Below are 26,010 nucleotides of genomic sequence, written 5' to 3'. Positions count from 1 at the left end.
GTCTGCTGACACACTGACAGTCACAAGCCGTCTTCAGGCACAGTTAACCTGCTGCCAGGTGCTTTGTTCATCCAGACGTGCTGGAACAACCACTAATTAGCATTATTGAAGAAATTAATTTTATTAGTCACGACAAATTTGGCAATAGGTAATTTTCTTTGATTCATGTGAATATTTATCCCAGAAAACTTAAGTGCAAACTCCTTTTGAAATTTATACCAACAACTGGTAATGAAATGCCACAGAAAACACAGGACATTGCTGGGTTTGGGATTTGAGTTTGGAGCTATTCTTTCCATGGTATTATTCATTCTGTTTTTATTAAGTACTACAGTATATTTTGTCAGACTCACCCAGAAAGTCATCAATCCTTCCTACAGGGTTTAACATCTAAGCTGTCTGATAGTGCAGCTCAGGCATTCTTAAACCTTTACAAACTCTGTGACAGGATTATTTTCTCATTTGTCATGATCTATACACAGCAATGCTGATCACTGTCACAATGCAGAGAGTAGGCAACAATGAAGATGCTCCAAATGCCCCTCCAGACCCAGAGACATATTCTGTGCAAGATGAGATCATTTAATGAAAATAGCAATTGCTGTGGATATCACTCTGTATAAATAAAATACTGATTGGCCAGTAGCCAGGCAGGAAGCATAGGTGGGACAAGTAGAGAAGAGGATTCTGGGAAGTAGAAGGCAGAGGAAGAAAGACCCGCCAGCAGCCTCCAGGACAAGGAAGAAGTAAGGTACCAGTAAGCCACCAGCCACGTGGCAAAGTATAGATTAATAGAAATGGGCTGAATATAAGAGTAAGAGCTAAACAATGGTAGGCCTGAGCTAATGGCCAAGCAGTTTAACTAATATAAGCGTCTGTGTGTTTATTTTATAAGTGAGCTGTCGAATTAACAGGGCTTGGCAGGGGCTGGAGAGAAGGTCTCCAGCTACAAGCAATGTTTGAATGTGGAGCATATTTCCACACCATCTATCACACAGAAGTCTTGCTTATGTTGTTGGAGTTTTTCTGCCTGGCCCACAGTTAGGACAAATCTCTCTTACAAACTCTCAGACAATCTCTCAGACCCAACCAAGTAAACACACAGAGACTTATATTGTTTACAAACTGTATGGCCGTGGCAGGCTTCTTGTCATCTACTTCTTCTATCTTAAATTAACCCATTTCTGTTAGTCTATACTTTGCCACATGGCCTGTGGCTTACTGGTGTCTTTACATGTTGCTTCTCATGGCAGCAGCTGGCAGTGTCTCTCCCTCTGCCTTCCTGTTCCCAGAATTCTCTTCTCTGCTTCTCCTGCCTATACTTCCTGCCTGGCTACTGGCCAATCAGCATTTTATTTACACAGAGCGATATCCACAGCACTTCCCCTTTTCTTTTAAGGAAGGTTTTAACTTTTACATAGTAAAATTACATATAACAAAACAATTATCAAGCAAGAATTACAGTTACACTATTAAAGAACATATCCTATCTATTTTATATTTGTGAGTCTAAGGTTTTATATCCAACTTATTTTTTATTATTACTGAGGAAATAACTATCTAGTCTTCAACCACATCAAAGACCTCAGATGGATATAATATTACCTGAGAAATGGGAGAAGGATGCAAGCAACTTTCGGGAGTCTTGCAGGGTAGACAGAGACAGCTGGCAGCCTGGACAGACACCTAATGTTCCTTTGTAAAGTTGGGGCATTTGTCTTTAGCCCACAGGCTAGTCTCTCGGTCACTTCTCTCAGTGTCCTGTAGAATGTCTGGCAGTTTCCTCTGCAAAGCAGGAACCTGAAGGACCATTTTGTCAAGCAAAGTTTAGTGGTCACATTTTTATGAGTCCTGTACATACAGTCGATCAAGCAGTCAAGGCAAGAACAGTTTCTTGCCCAAATGGCTGTTTTTGCCAAGGTGAAGATAAACTCCATATGAAGTGTCTTCAGTGCCCATCCTCCTCTCTGAAGTAAATTGATGCTGCCAGGAGCAGACATGTCTCACTGTCCAGAAAGTCTAAATTTTAAAAATATTTTAAATGCCATATTCTATAGGTCTTTGAAGTATTTGAAGATTACCTATATCTATCTGAAATATCTCTGTGTATACCTAGAAGACTTAACTAACATGGCTATGAGTATGATTATCATAGATGACTAATTATTAATCTATTTTAATTATCCATTATAATTTTAAATGAGCTGCACAAACATAATACCTTAAACAAGAGTAGAAATATACACACAGTATAACAAAATTAACTTTAAGTTTGTATCAATAGACTAAAATCTATACCAATGTAAAACATTTTAAATGAGTTGTTGTTCTTTGGAAGTAAGTTCATTAATCTACCCTTTCATCCTATCATATCTACATCATATCCCCTTTTTATCTTTAGAAAAAGGTTACATTTATAATCAACCTGTTTTAAATAAAATAGTGGTTTTTCTCTGTCCCACACCAGAGGGCTCTTCTGAATTGGGACACAAGAATCTCTTAACCTTTTCTTTTAACAATATGTCTGGGTTTAGAGAAGGAGTGAGCCAATTCCATCTCCAAAGCCAGCTGGGAATTTGGGCGTAGTTTCTCTTACTACTTCCTGCTGGAGGGGGGCACTGTATCTTATGGGAACACAAAGAAAATTTTAGGATTATGGAGTAGTCCATGAGGGTAAACCTCTGAGCCAGTTGCTTTGAAACCATTTTGGATGTTGGATCATCTGGGTCTTGGTGTCATTGGAGACCTTTCAGGTGGTCTTGGCTGATCAAACCTGATATTACTTAATCTGGAACAAATCCATAGCCTCTGGCTTTCTGTGGAAACAAAAGCAGAGACTCTTTTCCAAAGCAACATATCCTTATATCCAAATTTTGAAGTCAAGTTACCTTTAAAATTTACATATTTGTTTAACTCAACAGCTTTTACAATCAAATCCTTTTCTGCGATTAAAAATCCCAAAGACAAGACAAACCAGATTCTCTGTGTAATATCCATCTTTGTAAGACTGAAATGCCACTGTGGCTGCTGGCTCCACCCACGTCAGCTTCCCAACATTGCAGTGGTACAGTTCACCACCAGGTCTGGGTCTGGAGCCATGTGTACCATCAACTATCAGAAGCAGTTCTATCAAAGCAGTTCATAGCCCAGAAACCTTTTGTTGTTGTTGTTTTTAACTAGCAAAGGCTAAATCTACCACACAGCAGAGTAAGGTGCCGCTTGTAAATTCCTCATTTCCGCCACACTGCAGGTCAGACGTACACGCCAGGAACCTGCCATAGTAGCTCAAACTGGCAGGCTGCCACTAACTTGAGAGAGACAACTAGGAAGCTGTTTTTAGCTCCGTTTAGAATCTTTTTTCTCAGGTTTCATGTAGAAACTCTTGCCAACACGTTGGACGCCAGATACTGGTGAAATTATTAAGGCCACTCCACGTAGTTAAAAGGGAGGTTTATTTTGTGGGGTAACTTATATAATATCTTAGTTAAAATATATTAAGTATTAGACTCAGGTTCTTTAGGATAGGACACCTTTTGGGATGATCCTCGTAACATGCCACCTACCCATGCCCTAGACTTCCCTGGATTTTACTATGTGTTTTTTGCTTGATATTGTTTGCACTTATTGTAATTCCAACTTATCTAGGTCATTATCCCTCATTACTCCTAGACAATATTTGATAACCATTTCTTTATATATAGTCTTGTATTAGGTTAGAACTTTCTTATTTAGACAAAAGGGGGAGATGTAGTGGACAGCCATCCCAGCATTGGCCTGGAAGTTCCAACCCCCATTGAGGCTTCGGTAATGGTCACGCCCACAAGGCAGGGCGGAGGAGGGAGCGGAAGACTGAGGATCAAGAAGAGGTCACTCTCGCTTGGTTCTGGTACCCTGGACGCTGGAGGTAGACCGAGCAGAGTTCTCCAGAGAACACCGCTGGACTGTGCTATACCTTTGCCAGACCCTGCAACCTACCCCTTCATTTGTAAGTTACCCCACAAAATAAACCTCCCTTTTAACTACATGGAGTGGCCTTAATAATTTCACCAATATGCTTACCCATTATTCTCTCCTTCAATGTTCTTTGACTTCTATTTTTTTTTCTTTTTCCTCATCCAAGTGATATTAATGGGTCAATAAAAACTGAGTCTGTTCTTTTAGAATAGGCAGCCTTCTAAATGTATCTTGTTTCTCTAGAAATCACCAAAAATTGCTAGCATTTGTTCATAATTCAACTATAATCTGGATTTTTTATAAGAAAAGAAATTGGATAATTTGGGGGATATTTAACTAATTTTCAATCATCAAGTACCTAAATTTTACCCTGCATTGCATATACATTGCTATTATCATAAAACTCTGAGCTCTTGGAAAGAGATTGCCAATAATGGAATAATTTTTGGAGAGTGGAGATTGGTACATATCTCATTTGTGCAGAATAGTGAGTATTGTTTCAAAATAGACTAAGATAATCTTCCTTTCAGTATGTCCTGTTTGTGCTTATGCATAGGTATAACCAGTATATAATGTGCCTACTGCCTGAGTGGGACCCATGTAATAAGGTGCAATCATCTATATGCCCATGACTTGGAGCCAATATAATGGGTTCTTTGCCCTTAATGCATGACCTAGGACAAACTGCTTACTGTAGATATCTTATTCCATTCCATGTTATGAGGATCAGATCTCCCTTACAGAACATTTATCAGAATTGATTAAGAAAAAAAATCTATTAAAATTTCAATACAATGCTTGCCTGATTAAAGGTTTCAATAAAATGTATATTTGTTGTATTTAGATACATTAGAAACAAAAACAATTTTATACACTCATATCAATACAGCTCTGCATTTTTCTATGAATGGTTTTTGGTTAGTGGGTTCAAATAATGGCTTATTTGATGACCAAAAAGAAAACCAAAAGAAAAAAACAGGGACCTTCCAGAAGCATCGAAACAACCTGCGTGTATAATTAAGGCTTCTTACACCCAACCTACTTCATGCTTCAGATGAATGACACTATGGGAACATGAAACAGCAAACAAGTTTTGCTGGGCTCTTGTTCCTATGAGTTCTATTTCTAAAACAAAAGTATACTAAATAAAATATTTGGCTTTCAAGAAATTTTATGGTTTTTTTACATGCCTCTAAACACATCTAGTGTGACCAAACCTTCATGACAGGAGCATTTCATTTGTCACAAGAGATTAAACAAACCATGATTTTCTCTATTTTCATTATTATCTTCTGTTCATTTCTGGTATATGTATTTGCTAACATATCTTTCTTTTCTAAATCAATAGACGATGATAAATGAGTGTTTTAATACTAAACAATTTTGTTAAGAATGTTGAACTATTGAACCATCAGACAGTTTCTTAACCTTCCTATAATAAGACTGTATCTTTTTCCTGATCTCAAAATAAAATATTATTAATGAAGTTGTTGTAGGAGACATAGGCCAGTATTTTTAACTCCTCTTACATATTTCTGTGGCCATCCAAAACCAGTGATACTGATGTTCCGCACCTACAAAAACTACCCGGAGAGCTTGTTCATTGCTGAAAGGCACAGATTAAAAATATTAATTGTGTGGATGTAGAAACACATGAGTGCCAGTGGATGCACAAAAGGGCTTGAGAGAGAGAGTGGCCACAGGTACCTAGAATCCACCTCCAAATTGACTAGGAGACAAGACTCATCATGTTTATTTCACGTTTTCACTCATCTTCAGTATGATTTCATTTTCTTCTTATATCGTATTTTGCCTAATCTCATGTACTTAAACAATTTGTTTTATTTCTTCATTTTCTTAAAGTATGAAACAATGGTTGCTAATTAAAATATTTCTTTCTGATATCTGAATATTGTAACATTTTTCTGTGGCGAGTTAAGAACATAATATAAAACTAGTTAAAAATCTACCTATTTTTATTCTCCTTCTAATAACTTTTTAAAGCTATGACTTACAGTATTTTATATTAGTAATATTCAGTTATTTTTAGAGGAATTTAAATTTGGTTAGTTTGTGTTTGCTTATTCCTTTTTCCTACTCTTGTTCAACCTCTCCTTCCTCCTCTTCCTCTTCTCCTTTCTTTTCCTCTTCTTTTTGTCTTTTTCAGGCCTTAGTACAAGGCTGTCCATTGGAGGAAAGGCTAACATCACACTTCCCATACTCTGAGAGTTAGGTAAGAACGGCTGAAGATCAGCCTTGATATTTGGTTGGTAGAGTGACAAGTAGCTTAATTTTTTAACAGTATACAAATCCATGGAATCTACAACATATTTTTTTGCTGTTTGAACTGAATGGTTTACTTTTATTAAGACTCTCTAACTGTAGAATACTATGATATTGAAATAAAAAATATACTTGCATGGACTAGCAATGTAGCTCATCTGGAAGAGTGCTTACCTAGCTTGCAAAAAGTTTGATGCCCAGAAGCACATAACGTATATGGTCATGAGCAACTATAAGCCCCAAACTCAGAAAATGGGAGCAGGAGGCTTAGATGTTTATCCTGAGGACAACTTGGGATATTTGAGACCATGTTAAAAAAGAGAGATAGAGAGAGAGAAGAGAAGCAAAAAGAAAAATTCGAACTGTCATGTTCCAAATTTACTCCAGTGTCAGTGTTACTGATTGTAAGAAGATTCAAAGAAGCCTATCTCTACTGGTATTCTTCTGAGACTACAAAGGATTGTGTGTGCCTTGATCTTTGGTTTGTTTGTTCAGTCTCAGCCATAGAGGTTGATTTGTAGATCTTTTCTTCGTTTTTCTTTATTCTTTTTTGTTGTGTGCTCATTAGGCCTGAGCATTTTGAGGGTGTTTTGTTTTGTTTTGTTTTTTTGGTTTTTGTTTTTTGTTTCTTTGGTTGTTGTTGTTGGTTTTTTTTTTTGTTTGTTTGTTTGTTTGTTTTTTTTTTTTTTTTTTGTGTGTGTGTGTGTGTGTGTATGTTGGAGATAAACTCAGGGCTTTCTTTCATGTTAAACAGGTCCTGCACCACCAGCTGAATCCCTATGTCCAGAAGTCTTTGTCATTACTGAGAACTGACTCCAGGATTCATACAGACCATTCATATAACTTTCTCAGTTTGTTGGTTTACATCAATAAATAAACATACCAAGAAGATCAAAGTGGAGGATTGGACCCTTCAGGCCACATCATTCTTGACTTGTGGGAAAAACATATAATGCCTAATTATAATCCAAAGACTTCCTTATGATTATGCAATCAGAGTAAGAGACATTATTATGTGATTTATAGGTTTGATGGTATGAGTAGCTACAAAAGCAATAGTCAGCCACTACACAGTGTTCTGTCCGTCTTCCCCAGAGCTGTGACTTCTGGAAGACCAGGTGTGCTAGCCCTCTGTCCACTACCACTCTGCTGCCTAACTTGGCCATCCTTTGCCATCCTCTTGCTTGTTGTACCCATAATGTCAGTCTGTATTTGTATGTTGTTTTCTGATTTTTCATACCTACAACCAGTCCCTTGAAACCACATTAGAGTGAGAGACACTTCTAGTTGCCTTCTGTCAACTCCTTAAAGGAAAAAAGCCTTCCACTTGCCCACGACTTCCTGTAATAGGCCAGGAAAAGGAAAATTACAAAATGAATTTTACTTAAAAATGAACGCATAATAAATTCCAAAAGCACAGTGTAATTAAATTAGTTCTTTTCAGTGTATCATTGCATGTGATAAAATAACCCTAATTTTTTTTAAACTGGTGGGACCTTGTGAGAACAAAAAAAATCCATTAACATAGTGGTCATTGTAATAGCAGAATTCAAAGAAGGAGGCCAAATTGCATTTTGTTGTTTCTGTATTAACTGTGCACTCACAGGAATTAAATTTAAAATAAAAGCATATTATAAACTCTCAGATACATTGTTATTCCTATCATAAAAAAATGATACAAATGTCTCAGACTTTTTGGCTGGACAAAGCAATCATTTGATAAAGAATATTATCCTTAGAATTCTCTAATAGGGAATTGTAACACCAAGCAGTAGGCACTGCATTGTGAAGAATAATGCTGTGGAATTTGCAATCTGCACAAGGCACTTTTACTTAGTTTCAAGAAAATTATAGGAGAAAAATTATGAAATCACGTAAGGAAATGCATTGCTTAGAAAAAGGAGCAGAGTTAATAAAGCAGAGATAGCTGTGAAGGGAAATGGACTGTGCCACATAACAGCCACAGGCACTTAAAAGCCCATTGACAATCATGCAGAGTTTCCCACAGTGAGTATAATTCCTACAGTGGTTCAACAACTAATTTTCTCAGTTAAGTAAGAAATCTTCGTTCTAACACGGTGAGTCCCACTTCCACACGAAGAGGAGAAACAATGTCTGAAAAAATTGTCTTACTTTGCTTTCTAGCTGTAGATTGTATGTTGAGTACTCATCCCATCACCCCACAGAAATTTTATCTCATACGTTCTGCTAAGATTCTGATCTGTGTCTCTATTCTCTTACTAGACACTCCAACTCTGGTGTTCCACTAAAATTATTGCTTAGCTTTCTAAACTGTATCTCTCTCCTCCACATGCAGTCCTGGTTTCTCTGACATGTTCCTTCAGTTAATAGTGTCCTCATCAACCCTTTCAACAATTTCATTCAATAAAATGTTGTTAACACCTGATCTCTGTGTGATAGCTTAGCACTCAGTCACTCACCAAATCCAAATACAGTACAGTTCCTACATCAGAAATATTTATCATATTTTATCTATATTCTCTACAGTGCCGCCACTGACTTTGTGTATTTCTTAGTGACTTCTGTCATCTAACTTCCTTTGAATAGCCTGCCTCATGCAAATATATACTCTATGACATTATACCTTAGCAGTTTCTTAAGTTACAGATCTGATGGTGAGACTCCAGTGAGAAAATCACCAGTCTCTCAGCTTTATGCTTACATCTGGGAATCCCTCAAAAGCTCTGTGCTAAATATGAAGCTTCTGTGAACCAAGACCCATGATGAGTCAAATCTACCAAAGCCCTTGCACATCACAACTAAGACCATAAATTTTGGACCAAAGGTAAATGAAAAATGTTAACTACTGCTTATAAACTCTTGAAGACATTTTATGTGTTTATCTCAGCCTCCACTGTCACTTTAATGGATAGGTGAATAGAATTTGCTTCTCAAAGACACCCAGACTTGCTAGTCATCATCTAGCCTTCCCCATGCTTCCCTATCATTACTGTTCTGCGCCTGCTGTTCATGAGTCTTTTCATAGTCCCTCCCAGACACACGCTTGGAAAATTACAACTTATTCTCCACAACCTCCTTCAAATATTACCATCATGATAGATTCCTAGTACTTCCAGAATAAATTCTCTCTCTCTCTCTCTCTCTCTCTCTCTCTCTCTCTCTCTCTCTCTCTCTCGTGTGTGTGTGTGTGTGTGTGTGTGTGTGTGTGTATGTGTGTGTGTGTGTGTGTGTGTGTGTGATGTGCACACACAATGGAACATGTGTGTATGGATGTCAGAGGACAATCTCTTACATTGGTCCTCACGTTTTACCTTAACTAAGACAATATCTGTTATTGGTCACCACTACCTATGTCAGTCTTCCAAAATTCTCTCATTTCTGTCTCTAACTCCTTGGAGGAATGCTGGAATAGCAGTTGCATACTGATGTACTAGCTTACAATGAGTTTTGAGATCTGAACTCAACTCTTCATACTTACCCACTGGGCAATCTCTCTAGACTCTGCCTCCAGGATTCTGATAATGTATACACATTACCAGTCATTTTATGAACACAGCTCTGTATGCAGTCATTTTATAGGCTGATTCTTAAGCATAAAACCCACATTATGAATTCATACAGAGACACTGTCTAGCACTTTTCTTTTAATGAACTTAATTAAGTGAATAAATAATTTAGGTTCTAAAACCAGACATTCATAACTAATCAAAATCCAGAAATCAGAATTTCTTTGTGAAAATCCTCCTCCTTTCAATTGCATAGGATTGGATAATTTCTTTTGTGTTAACATTATTTAGAAGTACTCAGATTTGTCTATGTAAATAGTCATCTTTTATTTGTCTTCTAGGAACAACTGAGGCTACAATAGCTTTTCCTTGCCTATTTCTACAATTTTCAAATTCTTAAACCTATTGAGTTTTATATATATATACATAAAAAACATATATACATATATATGCATATATATATATAGAGAGAGAGAGAGCCATACTAAGTACAGTACATCACAAAGATAAAGAAAGTAGGTCAGGTTTCTGGCCTGTGAATCTGGCTTTAGTTGTGTTTTCACACAAAGACCCTGGCAGAAATTTAAAATGTAGATATGTGAAGAGAAAGCACAGAGTCTATGTGAAATCTGTTTCCACTTGTATATTTTCTTTGTACTCACAGCAGGATGATTTTAACAATGTGTGGTACACAAAGGGAAAAAAACTTAAAATTCTGCTTTTTTAGAGCTTTGTATAAGACAGTTTCATATAAATACATAACTCCAAGGCTAAGATATTTTCATTTTCTTTCCTACTGAACATCAACTAAATGAACATATGAAATACAATTTACATTCAGAAGTGTGACTCTTTAAATAATAGGAGATAAGTAGGAAACACGTGTAACTAGTCTTGTCATTCTGTCAGGGACTTTCCATGGAAACATGTCATTAAATCTTAAACTGTCCTTTCCTCCAGGATGGGAAGTAATGGTGATTAATTTTGATTGACAACTTGATAGGCTTAAGAAATGCCTTGAGAATTAATAAAGTTACCCCCCAGCTCTCTTTTCTGTAGGACTTCTCATGTTCAGCCATTTCCAGGGATTCTGAGGATTCTGATCTAGTGAATGGATTTATATTTTTATAGATTTATAATGGAAGCAGATTGTTGTGGTATGGCCTTGCTCTAGGGTCTGTCATTCACTGGCCACTTCTGGCACTCTTTTCCCTACAAAAGATTACATCTGGGTGGAGAGCTCTCCTTGGCCGCACACATATACCACCATAATATACAAGGAGTCAAGCAACCACAGCCTGAACCCTCTGAAACTGAGAGCCAACCTGCATGGCCCCTTCCTTCAGTTTTTTCCTGTCAGGGATTTTGTCACACTGGGGAGAAAAGGGAGTGTCAGTCAGGGTGTCTATTGCTGAGATAAAACACCACAACCTGCTTGAGGGGAAAGGGGCTTATTTGACTTAAGCTTCCACAGCACTGTTTATCACTGAAGGAAGTCAGGACAGGAACTCAGGGGAGAACTACTGGACAGAAGCTGATGTAGAGGCCATGGAGGGGCATGGCTCACTGGCTTGCCCTCCACAGTTTGCTCAGCCTGCTTTCTTGTAGAACCCAGGACCACCAGCCCAGAGTGAGTGACCATACCCACAGTCAGATGGGACCTCTAACATCAATCATCAATCACTAATTAAGAAAATACCCTTCAGGCTTGCCTACAGTCTAATCTTAATGGAGGCATTTTCTCAATCGAAATTCCCTCCTCTCAGATGATTATAGTTTGAGTCAAGCTGCCCAGTGCTGTAACTAGTCTAGAAGGACCTGTCACTATCACTGCCGTGATGTCTTCAACAGTGCCAAATAGCTGTACAATTGTTCATTGAATTGTTTTATAGTAAGGTTTACCTCAGAATCTTTAATGCCATGAAGTCTGGCTTTGAAATAGTGTATAACCGTAGCCTCTTTAAAAGAAACAATGTTATTACAGGCAAATACAAAAAAATACTATCTTTAGAGTATTTCCTGCAGATGCCAAGAATATCTTAACTGGGTGGTGTGGCACTCTCCCTTAATTCCAGTGCTCATGGGGTGAAGGCTGGAAGATGAATTTTACAGCCAGCTTCAGCTAAGTAGCAAGTTCGAGGCCAGCCTGAGCTTCAAGAGACCCTGTCTAGAAACTTTTTAAAAATGAAAGAAAAAGAATCCTTACTTTGTGAAAAAGAACATTTGAGTGTCTGTAGATCTTACTCACAGAACACAGGGCTGATAGAGGACAGTCTCAAGTGCAGTTTTTTGTTGATATACTTTTCCAAGGTCTGTTTCCTACTGTTTTCTATAAGTGTTTTACCTCACTCCTGAAATCCACCTTTTGAAATGTTTAAGCACTTGCCTGGTCTGTTTTTGGAAAGGCCATGTGTCAGAACTTCCCAATCTGCTCCAAACACATACACCACACTCTGTGAATCATACTGAGTATGCACAATGTACACAGAGTCCTGAGATACTCCTGGATCCCTGCTAAATTGCTGACTTTTTTTCTGGAACATCGAAAGGAAGACTCTATTCCTTAGTATTTTCCATATTCTAGACTCTACCTATATCCAAAGCATTCACTGACCCAAAGCATGGCTTCCCAGGTACCATATAAGTACTGTCTGTTAAACTATGGGACTTTTCCAGCCTTTCACAAAAATATTTCATTTCATAAATACTTTTTGGTAGCTGCAAAATATAGCCAAAGCCTCTGTGAAGCACAAATACTCAAAGTAGAATCTTCTGAAAGGCATTGCACCCACTACAGAAAGCATGTCACCAGCTTTCCTCAGCAAAGCCAGCTCTGCCTGCAGCTGTCCCTCTGGCTACACAGGCTGGGTATCAGCAGTTGCAGGATCTCTAAGCCCCATCAGTCCTACATTTCCTGTCCCAGCTGGAACTTGGCTTCCCTGCATGTAGAGAGCTGCGTATAGCCGCACCCTAAAGATGGCTCTGGCTTCTACCCTCTGCCTTCCCGATGGCAAACACTCTTTAGGGTAAACAGCTCCTTATTTGGCTATGGCTGGATTCGTGTGCTGCTGGCATATGCGTGAACCTGTGGACAGTGCCCACGTGGCTGCTTGGGGTTGGCAGCCCAGCCCTACTTAGGTGCTGGGAGAGGCTTGCCCCGGGAGAGAGAAAGACAATGCAATTAACCAAGGGTCTGATTAAACTGTTTTAAGAAGAATCCCGGTGTTGCGTCATCCTTGCTGGTCGAGGCGGGCGTGACACCTGCAGAGCTCGATTCTTTGTTTATGTCAGATTTCTCATAGTTCTTTGATAAATATTGTCCTAATTTATTTGTTCAAGTTTATCTACTTTATAACTTCCAAAACTTCTCAGTGGTTCCTCCACACTGATAATGTCTTCATTTTTGACAGTGCTTTACTTTCTCCTGCTTTGGTAACTTTGATATATTTGTGGAATTTGGAGACTGACTTTCCCCTGACAATGACCAGGAGCTTAAACCCTGGCATTTGATTTCTATGTATGTGTAACTTAGAAATTTATTTGCTGCAGGCATACTAACACATTTTTATATGAGCAAAGTATTTCCATCTGTCTAATGTAATGACAGCATTAAAAATACAGCACACAAAAATTTGTGTCATCTGAATATTTTTCCAATCTAATGGAATGTTACATGTTTTTTGTGCTGAATGAATAAAGACATTAAAAAAGCTTTCTATTTAAAACTGACTTCTATAATGTGGTTTAATTTCCAGAAGTAAAAAAGAAAATCACTGTGGAATAATTTCAATGGTCAGAAACACTTTCATTTTTGGATCCAAAACATTGACTTTTTTGACCCAGCTTCAGCCTTCTGCTTAGATTTGGTAAAAAGCTATTATCAAATATAATTTTAAGATTATTTAGTATTTCTTTCACAACAGAGTCCAAAGTGTTATACTGCTATCTAGTGGTCATATTGAGTAATTAAAGGTTATTAGCTTAAATTCTCTCACACAAAATACTTGCTTTGTGCTTGGAAAATCACCAGAATTGGCTCATTGATAATCTCCAGAGAGGAGCATTTCTAAAGCCTACTATACTGGTTTATAGAAGACTGTGTATGAATTGTTTTATTTTAAATGCCATGTTTTAATAACTAATCTGTATTATTTTTATCATGATAAAATGATGTTTAAAACTGGAAACAATAAACAAAAATGTCTCTGACAACACCCGTAACAATGTCTAAATAATTATTCACTTCATATTATCACAATAATTATTTCATCCTGTTATTCACAAATATTCACCTTTTAAAGGCTCGTGAAATATCCTATCACTTGAATTATCTATAGCGAAAAGATAGAGGAAAGTTGCTAGAGCTAAGATCCAATTGGGAAAATGTGGCCGTTAATCTGCTTCTATTTTGTAAGACTATTAAATCAACTTTTCTGGGAAAGATCAAAAGACAATTAGGAGGGAAATAACATATTTCTACTCCCCAGGCAAGATGGAAAATGTTTAGTTCATGTTCTAGGGAAGCTTAGTGCTGATCACCCTGACAGCATCCTTAGAGACTCAGTATTTTCTACAGAAAAAGTCATTCTGTGTTTACATACATTTTAAATTGTATACAATTCGCATATTTCTCCATAAAATATTATTGAACATTTTGGTCATAATACCATACCTCAGTGTGAAAATGTGACATAATTATTATGGTTATTATTTTGGGTCCCGCATACATGCCCTCAATTGAGTGCACTGGAATCAAAAACAATGTTGATCTGAAGTTTGCAAAAACTTATGCATACAATCCATTCAGACACCATTCCCTGACATTATACAACAATAAGAAAATTACACAACAGTACAAAGGATTATTTCATAATTATCAGTAGAAATGAAATGTGTGTGTGACAACTAATGTGTATGATACTGCTAATAATAAAATTACTCTAATGGTATTTCAGTATGTCTCAAGTCATGTGTCGTCAACTACTGCATTGAACATGATATAAAAGCAGCTATTCCAAAGCCACTGAACTATGCGGCAAAATGTAACTTAAAACTTTTGGCAAAATGTTGTGGAAAATATTTGTTGGGCCGCTGTTTACAAATTTTGACACGTTTCATAATAATTCTGAATCATCATGTAGTTACAAAGATTACAGTGCCATTGACTCAGCCTGGTCCTTTATGAGCATCTGACACATGCAAAGGGTAATCACAAGCAATATAGTGTGAAATGAGTTCAGAGGAGACATTAAAAGAAATGCATGTCTATTATTTCTACATTAATATGAATGAACATGTTTTCTTTATGATGAATACAAAACGCATATATTCACTTCAAACCATAAGTGTGTCTAGTAACAATCTTCTTTAAGAAACCCCAGGGCTGGGCTGTAACTCAGCCAGCAGCTTGTGCCAAGCCCTGAGTTTGATCCCCAACACCACATAAAACTCTGCATGGCAGTATACATCCATAATTGTAGCACTTAAGACATAGAGGAGGAGCAGAAGTTTAAGGTCACCCTTGATTAAACAGGTTCAGCTCAGTTTGGGCTATATGCAACTCTATCTCAAAAATAAAATAAAAGATAAAAAAAGACAGACACACAAAAGGATTTCCATGGTTTGTTATGATCATTCCAAGAGGTATATATTGTTAACAATACACACACATACACATACAAAAATACACACACGTTGTTTATTTGGGGTTTTAGTTTGGGTTGAGTTTTATAATTTTGTGCTTTGTTTGTTTGTTGTTTTGTTTAGTTTTGTCTTTTGCGACAGGCTGCCTTATAACTTTCTACATAGCCAAAGATGGTTTGCTGTGCTGTGTTCCTACCTCTGCCTCCCAGGTTTGGGACTGCTGATCTCTAAAGCGCCTAGCTTAATGTGATTCTAGAAATGTAACCCAGAGCTCTGTGACAGTCAGGTTAACTCTATTAACTGAGCTACATACCAGCCCTCAGAATTTCAGGTAGTTTTTTAGTTGAAAAAAAAAAAATGTTTCCAATCGCAGTTTACTCTCCCCCAACTCCTTCCAGATCCTTCACAACTTGTCACCTACCTAACTGCAAGATGTTTCTTTCTCTCTCTCTTTAGAAAGCAAAGAAAAGAGAAAGAGAAAACACAAGAAACACACATTAAAAAAAACAAAAACAAAAACATAAGAATACAACTAGAATATACAGGCAAATATCCAGAAAGATTAAAGAGAAACATTCAACCAAAGTGTCACAAGACATCTCCCCCAAACCTGTTGGATTTGTTTTGTGCTGGCCATCTGCTGCTGGCCACAGGGCCTGCCCTTCAGTGTGCTTTGTGAACCCAGTGAGACTCCACTGGGGAAAACTAATTTTTCCTTAGGAAGCAGGTGGCAATTGCAAATAGCTTACTCAGGGAACATTTTAAAAATACTTCAGAATAAAGAATAAGTTTTTGGTTTTGTTGTTGTTGTTGTTGTTGTTGTTGTTTTTGTGTGTGTGTGTGTGTGAATTTTGCTGGCATGTGTACATATATATGTACATGGGGACGTCAGGGAATAATCTCAACTGTTATTCCCTTGTTCACCTTGTTTTTTTGAGACAGGACCTATCACTCATCTAGAGCTCACTAAATGGAGTAGGCTGGCTGCCCCAGATGCCTGTCTCTGCCTCCTCAGCCCTGGGATTCCAGGCAGGCACCACCATGTCTGACTCTTCAGTAGATACTAAGGTTTGAAATCAGGTTCTCAGATCTGCAAGGCAAGAGCCTCCTAATAGCTATTTCTCCAGTCCTGAGTGTCAACTATGCTCATACATTACAATTTAATGAAGTAAATAAGTATGTTACTACTGCTTAAACACAGACACAAATCGGAGATGCAGTTCAGAAGCCTTCTAATGAGGAGTGAAATTGTCTGCCTGAGACTTGATGTGGTTGTAAATGTGACTTCTGTTCTTTCTTCCTGTGACAGCTGCTGTCAAGGAGGCTTCCATGGATTGTATTAACAGAGAAAGAAGGAAAATGCTACATGAGTGATTGAAATGCAATTTCAAAGAGAATGCACACACATGATTAAAAGCATTGCTCCATATTAAACACATTCTTTCATGTTTTCTGGCACCAGCTGTCTATTTGCAAATGGTCTTTGAAACCAGGCAATGAGAATGCCTCCTGCCTCAGCAGCAAAGAAAGCGGCTGCTCAAAACGAGTCCTCTGTGCACATAACCACCACTCAGAGCATGTGTTCAGTCAGTCAGCAAATCAGCCACTCAGGGATCAGCCACTCAGGAATCAGCCACTCAGCAGATCAACCTTGCCATTTTACTTTCCATTTACAATATTTAAAGTACATTTTACCAATTTTTATATGTTCACATTAGACTCATCCCCTTTACCCTATGTTCTGACGAAAAGGAATCTATTCCACTGTTAAGCCACTTTTACAAAGACATGAATACTATAACACACTAGAGTTCTCAAGTGAAAACCATTTATTGGCTAATCAAATAAATGTGCTTATTATTTTTATTTATGTCTTATCTGCTCTTTGTTATATAATATAAACATCCTATTATTGAGGTCCACTGTTAGCATAAGAGCGAAATGTGGTAGATTTGGTTTTGCTATTCATCATCTTGGTTAGTTTGTTGTCAGTCATAACATGGCAATAGAGTGTGGTGGTACACACCTGTAATCCTTGGAGTAGGAAGAGTGAGGCAGGAAGGTCAAGTATGTTTGAAACCAGTTTGCACAGTAACTTCAAGGCCAACCTGGGCTACATAGTGGAAAGATCTCAAATTAAACAAAACAGCTACCAAGTATCCCCAACATCATTATTAATATTATTCACCAAGTTCACATTTTACATTAGTTTTCTACTATTTGAATACTGTAAATAAACCCTAACATGCGATCTTACTAATATATCAGCATTCTATTTGTAAACTTGGAGATTCTTGTCTAATCAAATTATAATTTGCTTGTTACTCTGTCAGGAAATATCATTTCCACATGTTAAGCAATGGGCTTGATTAAAATAAACTTTACAAACTAAGATTCTTATACATAGTTTTGTTTTAAAAGTATGTAATGTTTTATTTCTTCTTTAGAACCCAGGAAAAACAAAATAAAATAGATTGTATTGCTAGAGTTCTTAATCCAGAGAAAGAAAAGAATGAACGCAAAACCAAGTGCCTGGCACACATTCACCTTGTAAAAGTTGCTTGGCAACAGGAAATAAATACTTCCTTGTCTCTTCACCTTCATGTTTTCTTCACTGTGTTCCACTCCATCCTAAATTCTTCAAGATTTAATACTCTATGTGTGTTGGCTGACAGCAACCTACTGAAGCTATGCACAGCAAAACCTGTGTTTACCTCGGCCAGGAAGAACCCCTAACACATCATTAAGTCAACCATTAAGGCCACCTTGTTTCCTCTGCTTCACTGCTGCTGGCAAAGGAGCCCAGTACTGCATGGCTCCTGGTGCAACAACAGCCTGGGAGGCCAGTTGCTTGGAGCCAGGATCGCTGGCTCCACTCCAGGTCTCCAATCCTATGTTCAAAAAGTTCAGAAAGGAAAATACATGCACAAATTGGGACAAGTATAAGATAAGTGTTCAAATACCATTTCATTTGCATTTAAAAGTACACTAATGTTTCTGTTTCTTAGATGTGTAACCTAAAAGAATGTGAATTCCCTACATGCTATATGCTGCATTTCTGAAACTGTTTCCAAGCTGTTGTTTGGGTTTTTTGTTTGTTTTTTTTTTTTTTTTTTTTTATTGCCACCAAGCAAGGTTTATAGAAACTGACAAATGAAATAAATTAAAAATTACCATTTTAAGCTACCTCCCTGTCCCTAGACAGGAGTCTTTTTATAATTATGATAAAGCATTTGTAAAATCATTTTCTATTTTATAAAATAGGAAGTTTCGAAGATGATAAATTAATTTGTGTAAATTCTATGGCTCCCAAGAGGAAAGTGTTTCCATGTTGCATTAAAAAGGGTAGGCTACAAAAATAAGTAAATAAATAAGAATGAAGATTTTTAAAGAATACTTTTTCAAAAGTCATGAACTGTATAGTGAAATGTAAGTGTTCTCCAAATCATTGTTCTACTTACACATTTTCAATGAGCATTTCTTGATATTTGCACACACAGCTAATGTAATAAATACACAACAAAAGAGAGCCCTAGATCGTTTTTTCAAATAAAGTCTAAGAGACCCAATGACTAATTCAAGGTCAAACAGCTTATACAGCAAGTTAAGGCAAATTGTTTTCTTTAGTTGGTAACTGAAACATTAAGGGCTACCTTTAAAATAATATCATTGTAACACTGCCAATAAAATGAACATTTTGAGAGCAATAAAATTCAGAAGAGTTTAAACAAACCAAAAGCACAACAAAAAACAATAAGCAGGCCAAGGGACTCCCAGTTCTCAACAGCTAAGCTCATAGTTTGGACTTACAGGTGGTGGTGCTTGTTTTTGCTCTTTGGTTCTTTGTGGGTCCACCACTCATCTCCCTAACAAATCACACATCAAGGCTTATTCCTAATTATAAATGCTCTGCCTTGGGTTGGCTTAATTCTAGCTAGCTTTTCTTAACTTTAAATATCCCATCTACCTTTTGCCTCTGGGATTTTTCCTTTTTTTACTTCTGTTTATCTTTTACTCATACTCCGTGACTGGCTATGTAGTTGAGTGGCTGACCCCTGGTATCATCCTCTCTGAATTATCTTTCTCTTTCTTTTTGTTTTCTCAGATTTCTCCTTCTGTTTATTCTCCCTCCCTGCCAGCCCTGTCTATCCTTTCTCATGCCTCACTATTGGCCATTAAGCTCTTTATTAGACTCAGGCGTTTTAGACAGGCAAGTAACAGCTTCACAGAGTTAAACAAATGTTATAAAAGCATGCAACACATTTTTACATCATTAAACAAATGTACCACACCTTAAAATTAAACTCTACAACATACAGAGGGGCTAGGGAAGTGAGGCAAAGGAAACTTTGGCACAGTTTAGTCATCTGGTCACATAATGAGTCAGCAGCAAGGTCTGGCTACTATAATCACATTCTGGCCTCGTTTGTCGCACTGCCCTGTGCAGGTGCCCAGTGCAAAGTCATGGTTTCTATTAAACACTAAAATACCGGGTGAATAACCTTGATGTAATGGGCCATAGTCTGCTTCATATAGCACGTTTTTTGCACCATTTAACATTCTTATTATATCTTTTCAGAAATATAGCTAAAATACTTTGCACTGAGATTAATCATTTTGGATCATTTCCTAGATGTTTCCAATCCCAGCAATCCCAGGCTTACTTTTCCTGTTGAGCAAACACTTTCAAAAGGTTGGATCGAACTGCTATTCTGTGAAGAACCACAAATAACTTTTGCTTTTAGAAAAGGGTGATCAAAAATTCATAGGAATGCAATCCCCCTCATACTGAAAATGAATTCCTACATGAATATGTACATACAGATTTTTCTTCCTCTGGAATTAGATGAATCTGGCAAATGTGCATGTTTTACCACACTTATTAAAATTAGATTTTGAGTTCAAACCTTAAGGAATTAGGTCACAGGAAAGCTAAATGCTGATGGTGGCAGCATTTCCATAAGCAGTCTACAAAGTGCAAATTGAGATCCCGACCAGCAACAGCACCCGGATGCTTTCACCCGAGGACTGCTCACATTGCAAACTCAATAATTAGTGTTTTGATGACTCCTAGATGGTCCTGATGTGCCTGGTGAGAACAGCTCCTCCAACACACAGACCAAGCTGATAACTATTCACTCCTGGACAGAGATACTCTGTTGTGTGGCAGGTTTAGAATCACCTCTTAACACATGCTCATAATTAGAACTTATGCCAAATCAATTCTGAACCCTTCAGATTCTCTGAAGGAAGAGTATTTGATTGGGGAGTTTAAAGTTTTTCAAGGGTGAATCCAAATCAGCTCCATGATGAGCGATTGCCACATGCCTATATTACATGAAACAAATTAAAACCAAAGCATCACAGTTAGTCCAGGATGTAGACAAATGCATATTCTCATACAATCCAGGTGAGTCGACAAAATGGTGAAGTTGCCATGTTTTCATGGCTCCTGAGAACCAAAAAGTAGAACTGCCACTGATATATGTAATAGTTCCAATTCTGAGTATCCAAAATAATTGATGAGAGGATTATGGAAAGACTTCCGCACTCCCATGTTCATTTCTGCATCACTGACAATAGCTAAAATGATCCACCCATTCACTGACAGATGACTGGACAATGGAATGTGGTATAAATGTATATAAATTTGCCTTATAATTTGTACATAGTTGTACTGGAATATCTTATATCAACTTGACATAAAAACTAGGGTTATCTGAAAGGAGAGAACCTCAATTGAGAAGATGCTTCAATAAGATACTGCAGTAAGGTATTTTTCTAATTAGTGTTGATGGGGAAGGGCCCAGCTCATTGTGGGTGGTGCCAGCCCTGGTGGTCCTGGGTTCTATAAGAAAACAGACTTAGAAAGGCATGAGAAGCAAGCCAGTAAGCAGCATACCTCCATATCCTCTGCATCTGCTCCTGCATACAGGGTCCTGCCCTATTTGATTTTCTGTCCTGACTTCCTCCTATGATGAACAACATGGAAGTGTAAACCAATTAAATCCTTTCCTCCCAAATTTGCTTTTTGCTCATGGTATTACATTGCAACAATAGAAAATCTAACTAAGACATATAGTGAAAAATGTCCAGCTTTTTAAAAGAATTGGGGAGGTTGGGAGGAGAGAGCTTAGCCCTACAAACATGAGAACATAAGTTCAGATCCCAGAAACATTTTTTAAAAAAATCTGGGCATCGTGGCAGAGACAAGAAAATATGTATGGCTCATTGGCCAGCCAGCCCAGCTTACTTGATAAGGTCTAGCCCAGTAGGAGACCATCTCTCAAGAACAGCACTGAGAATGTTACCCATTGTTGACCTCTGACCTCTGCATGAACATATGTATGTGAGAGTGTGCTTATATATACTTGCGTACCCACACACAAATGCACACGTGCATGCGTGTGCGCACGCACACACACACACACACACACACACAGAGAGAGAGAGTACAAATGTGTTTGGTGAAATACTGTGCATCAGTAATAATGGAAGAAATCATTAAAGCCACGTGAGTAGAAGTGGAAGCTGAATTAGATGAGCCATGTTCAAAAGGAGAAGTAGTACATCATGGATGGAAATCCAGGAAGGTTGATTATATACAAATAGAATAGAATAATGTTTATTAGAAGCTAAAAAATATGAGGAGTTAGTAGAATTTAAGGGTCAAGCTGCCCACTGATATAGTAAACAAGCAGATAAACAACTTAGGGAATGGAAATTGGTGAAAAGAAATGGGTTTATTCAAGCTCATCTTCATGGGAGTAAGGCACGTTGTGGGCTTTTATGGGACAACATGGATTACAATGACTCACAGATAGTGAGTAGAAAGTCCCCAGGCTGAGTGAACTTTCTTCTTAGGCCCTGGATCTGGACCTTCTGGAAGCCAGATTGTCCTTTCAAACATGCATTCCTTTCTGCAAATCAAGTCATATGAGCTGAAGAGATGAGTTGATTTTCTTATTTATCATACTGCCTCTAAGCAGCAAAAGATAAGACAAATCCATATCTCCATCTCGTCTGCTACAGAGAGTTTAGAACATTAACACAATACAAGTAGGTAGGGCAGCACCTATAATCACTCAGGTGACCCAGGACACAGAGTCAAGAAAATGGCGAAAGGAAATTGATTTCTTCAGCCTTAACTTCATAGTTTCAGCAACAGCGAAGGTAGCAGAGTTACTGCTAGTATTCTAGAGGACAGTAGGACTGTCAGTGGACCTAGCACTGCCTCTCCATCCTTGCAATAATCTATTGAAAACAATCCAAGGAAACACCATGTTACAGGAAAGGAGGAAAGTTTATTGCTCAGTACTACAAAGTCCTATCACTAGTGAGAGTGGGTGACCAAAGAGACAATAGTAGAGGAAAACACTTTTGGGATGAGAGGCCAAGGGACCACAGTATAGGATGCAGTCTTGATGAGGTGAGTGTGAACAGTGGCCAAGAGGACCACTGTGCCAATCTTCCTTTCTAGGGAGGCTTTATAAAACTCTTTCTTAAAGTCTCTAGATTAGACGTCTTTCCCTTTTTCCCAGGTGATTGACAGGCCCATTAATAATGACTCTTATAAGAGGGAACAATAATACATCCTTGGTCTTTATCAGAAAGCCTCCTACTAGATAGTAACCATGTATGATTTAGATTTAGGATTCTCTCTCTCTTTAGGTTTTGGAGACAGTTTCTCTGTGTAGCCCTGCCTCTCTATGATCTCGCTTTATAGACTAGGATGGCCTCAAAATCAGAGATCTGCCTACCTCTGCCCTCCAAGTGCTGGGTTTAAAGGTGTATGGCACCACAACCCTGCTTAGTTTTAGGACACTTAAACCCGGGTTTAGATTGTGAGTTCAGGATGTCACATTTTTCCCCAGGGCTAGAGATATGGCTCAAGTCCTATTTCTCTGACCAGTAGAGTCTTGCAATTGCTGTCCCTGATTTACAAGCTCAAGTCCAGCTTTTATATCATCTAATTATGCCAATATATGACTAGCCATCTCAAAGAATGATTACGGTTTACAAGCTACATTTATGAAGAACTAGAGGAAAGTTCATAGTTTCCTAACACAAAGAAGTGTTGAACCTTTAAGGAAATGAAATGGGAGAAGGGGGATTAAATACACAGGAGAGAGATATGTATGTATGTGTGTAATTATCACACAAATACACCCAATTTTTACATTTCAATAAACATATATAAAGTAAAAAAAAAAAAAAAGAAACATTGTGAGTGTGCACTGAAACACAAGAAAATGTGAGAGTAGAAAATTGGTTGTAGATTTAATTCAGAAGCAGAAGCTGGGCATTTCTTCCATGTAAGCAGTAGATGATTCTATTTTCAAGTGTGCCATAACCAATAAGGCATTCAATATCCCTGTATATGGCAAAGCCTACCAGTACTGACAGAATTTGTTCAGCGCACAGGGGAGAATTGTCTATAGCTCACACTTCTAAGCACACTTATATGTGATTCTGTTTTACACTTCTGCGCATCATAGCTGGTTCATAGCATCACAAAATGATTCTAAACTGGAGGCGTGCAAAGTATCCTAAAAATGTTCTACTGAGCTCCTTCCTCCATGATAGAAAATGCCACCTTTGTCTCTTTGCCCATTTATTTATCTGTTTTCTACTTCATCAAACCAGTTTTGACATTGCACTAGTTTTGTCATTTATAAATTAAATAGCATATGCAGATGTTCATTTTCATATGTCCAGAAAATGTTAAAATTGGTTGCTACCTTTATAAAATTATGTTTTTAAAAGATATAAAAATTTTATTCATTTCTTGTTATTTAGGATGAACTAGCAAGAGACATGTTTTTTAATGATTTATTTATTTTTATTTTATGTGCATTGGTGTTTTGCATGCATGTAAATGTCTCTGGGAGGGTGTCAGATCCTCTGGAGATACAGGCAGTTTGTAAACTGCCATGTGGGTCCTCCATAAGAACAGCCAGTGCTCTTAACTGCTGAGCCATCTCTCCAGCCCCAAGAGACATGTTTTAAAGGAACATTTGAGCTTAGATCTTTAAATTTCACCAGTTTAAAATTAATAAAAAGACTGTTGTATACATCAGTAACAATAAATATCATAAACTTCATTATTTCCCAAATTATTTCCACCTAAATATTAGTGTGTCTAGATTTTAATATAGGTAATATTTCCTTTAAACTTTACGTACAAATGTTTCTTTGGTTTCCAAAGAAACTATCATGATAACCACTAGGTGGCAAAACGGCATTTGCAGTATCTGTTTCAAGCAGGGCCTGAACTCCGGAGGGCAGCCGCACAGACTTCTTCAGTGTATTGGAATTTGCTAGCGTTTCCCAAACATCCTCAGGTAATAAACTTGTCTGCACTGGTTTTCCAAAGGCTAATAAGTCTTCACAGAAACACTTAAAAGCAGTAATGCTCCACGTGTTAATTAGGACTCACCTCCTCTGAGGTCAATGCAGAGCTTCAATTTCAACACTTTCATGCCTGATATAAGAAAAGAGTTAAACATGCAGATTTCATACCTTTATTCAAGATCCTGTTAATCCATGAGAGAAACAGACACTCAGAAGTCAACAGAGTCATATTGTTTCCTCTTTCATAATTCCATAAAGAGGAGACAAGAACATAGCAAACCTCTATTTCAATGATTCAGAATTCTGTAAATACTAACCTTTGACCCATCAGTAAACAGCTCTAATTTTTGCCGGAAAAGAATGCTTTACTTGGAATGAAGATTGGGCTCATAAATGTGAAATGAAGAGCCCATGTCTGAAGTTCCAGGGGAGCAGTATGATGGATGGTTGTAGTAGAGAAGGACTGGGCTCTCCAGTCAAGAGGGCAGCTCCTCAGGCTGGAGCTGGAAAGACTGACATATTTCCCAGTTTTCACCTGAAAACAAACAAGAGGAGAAAAGAAGTCCATAGACTGTATTTTCAGAGGAACTGTGTGGTGTGCATCTGTTCAGACCTTTAAAAGCAAGAGAAAAGGAAGGGATGATACAACACAGCACAGTGGCGAGAGATGGAGTGGGTGCTTCTAATTCTCTCCACTCATCTATCTTTTTCTTTATTTGATATTATAGCTGGGATTTCACTGTCATTATTATTCATTTAATTTAATCCTGGAAAAATATTTTGGTTGGTATTTAATGCATTTTACCGGACACAATCTCAACCCAAAGCCATTTTTTCTTGCTTCCTTCCTTTCTTCATTTGTTTTTGTTTTTCTGTCTCAGTTTAGTTTTATTTTTTGTAATATTGAGTGAATGATGAATTCAGAGATAGAGAGATGCTGGAAATTTAACAGGAGACTTCACAAAATCAGATCATGTATCCTGCCCCAAGCCGATGTGCTAGGTCCTCAAGCCGGTGCTCTGCTGCTGTGCTAGGTTCTCAGCCCCCTAAATAGATCACTCTTTTTTTTAACCAGTTTATTTTATATGTAGGGTGTTTTGTCTCTGAATGCATGTACACCACTGCTGCTGGTGGAATCTAGAAGAAGGCATCAGATCTAGAACTGGAAATACAAATGGTTGTGAGGGTCACCATGGAGATGAAGGGAATCAAACCCTTGGTCCTCTGGAAGAGCAGCCAGTGCGCTTAATCACTGATCTATCTCCCCAGCTCTACAGGCATCATTCTT

Source organism: Onychomys torridus, chromosome 3, assembly GCF_903995425.1.
Source record: "Onychomys torridus chromosome 3, mOncTor1.1, whole genome shotgun sequence".
Taxonomy (NCBI): Eukaryota; Metazoa; Chordata; class Mammalia; order Rodentia; family Cricetidae; genus Onychomys; species Onychomys torridus.
Note: the sequence above shows the minus strand (reverse complement) of the source record.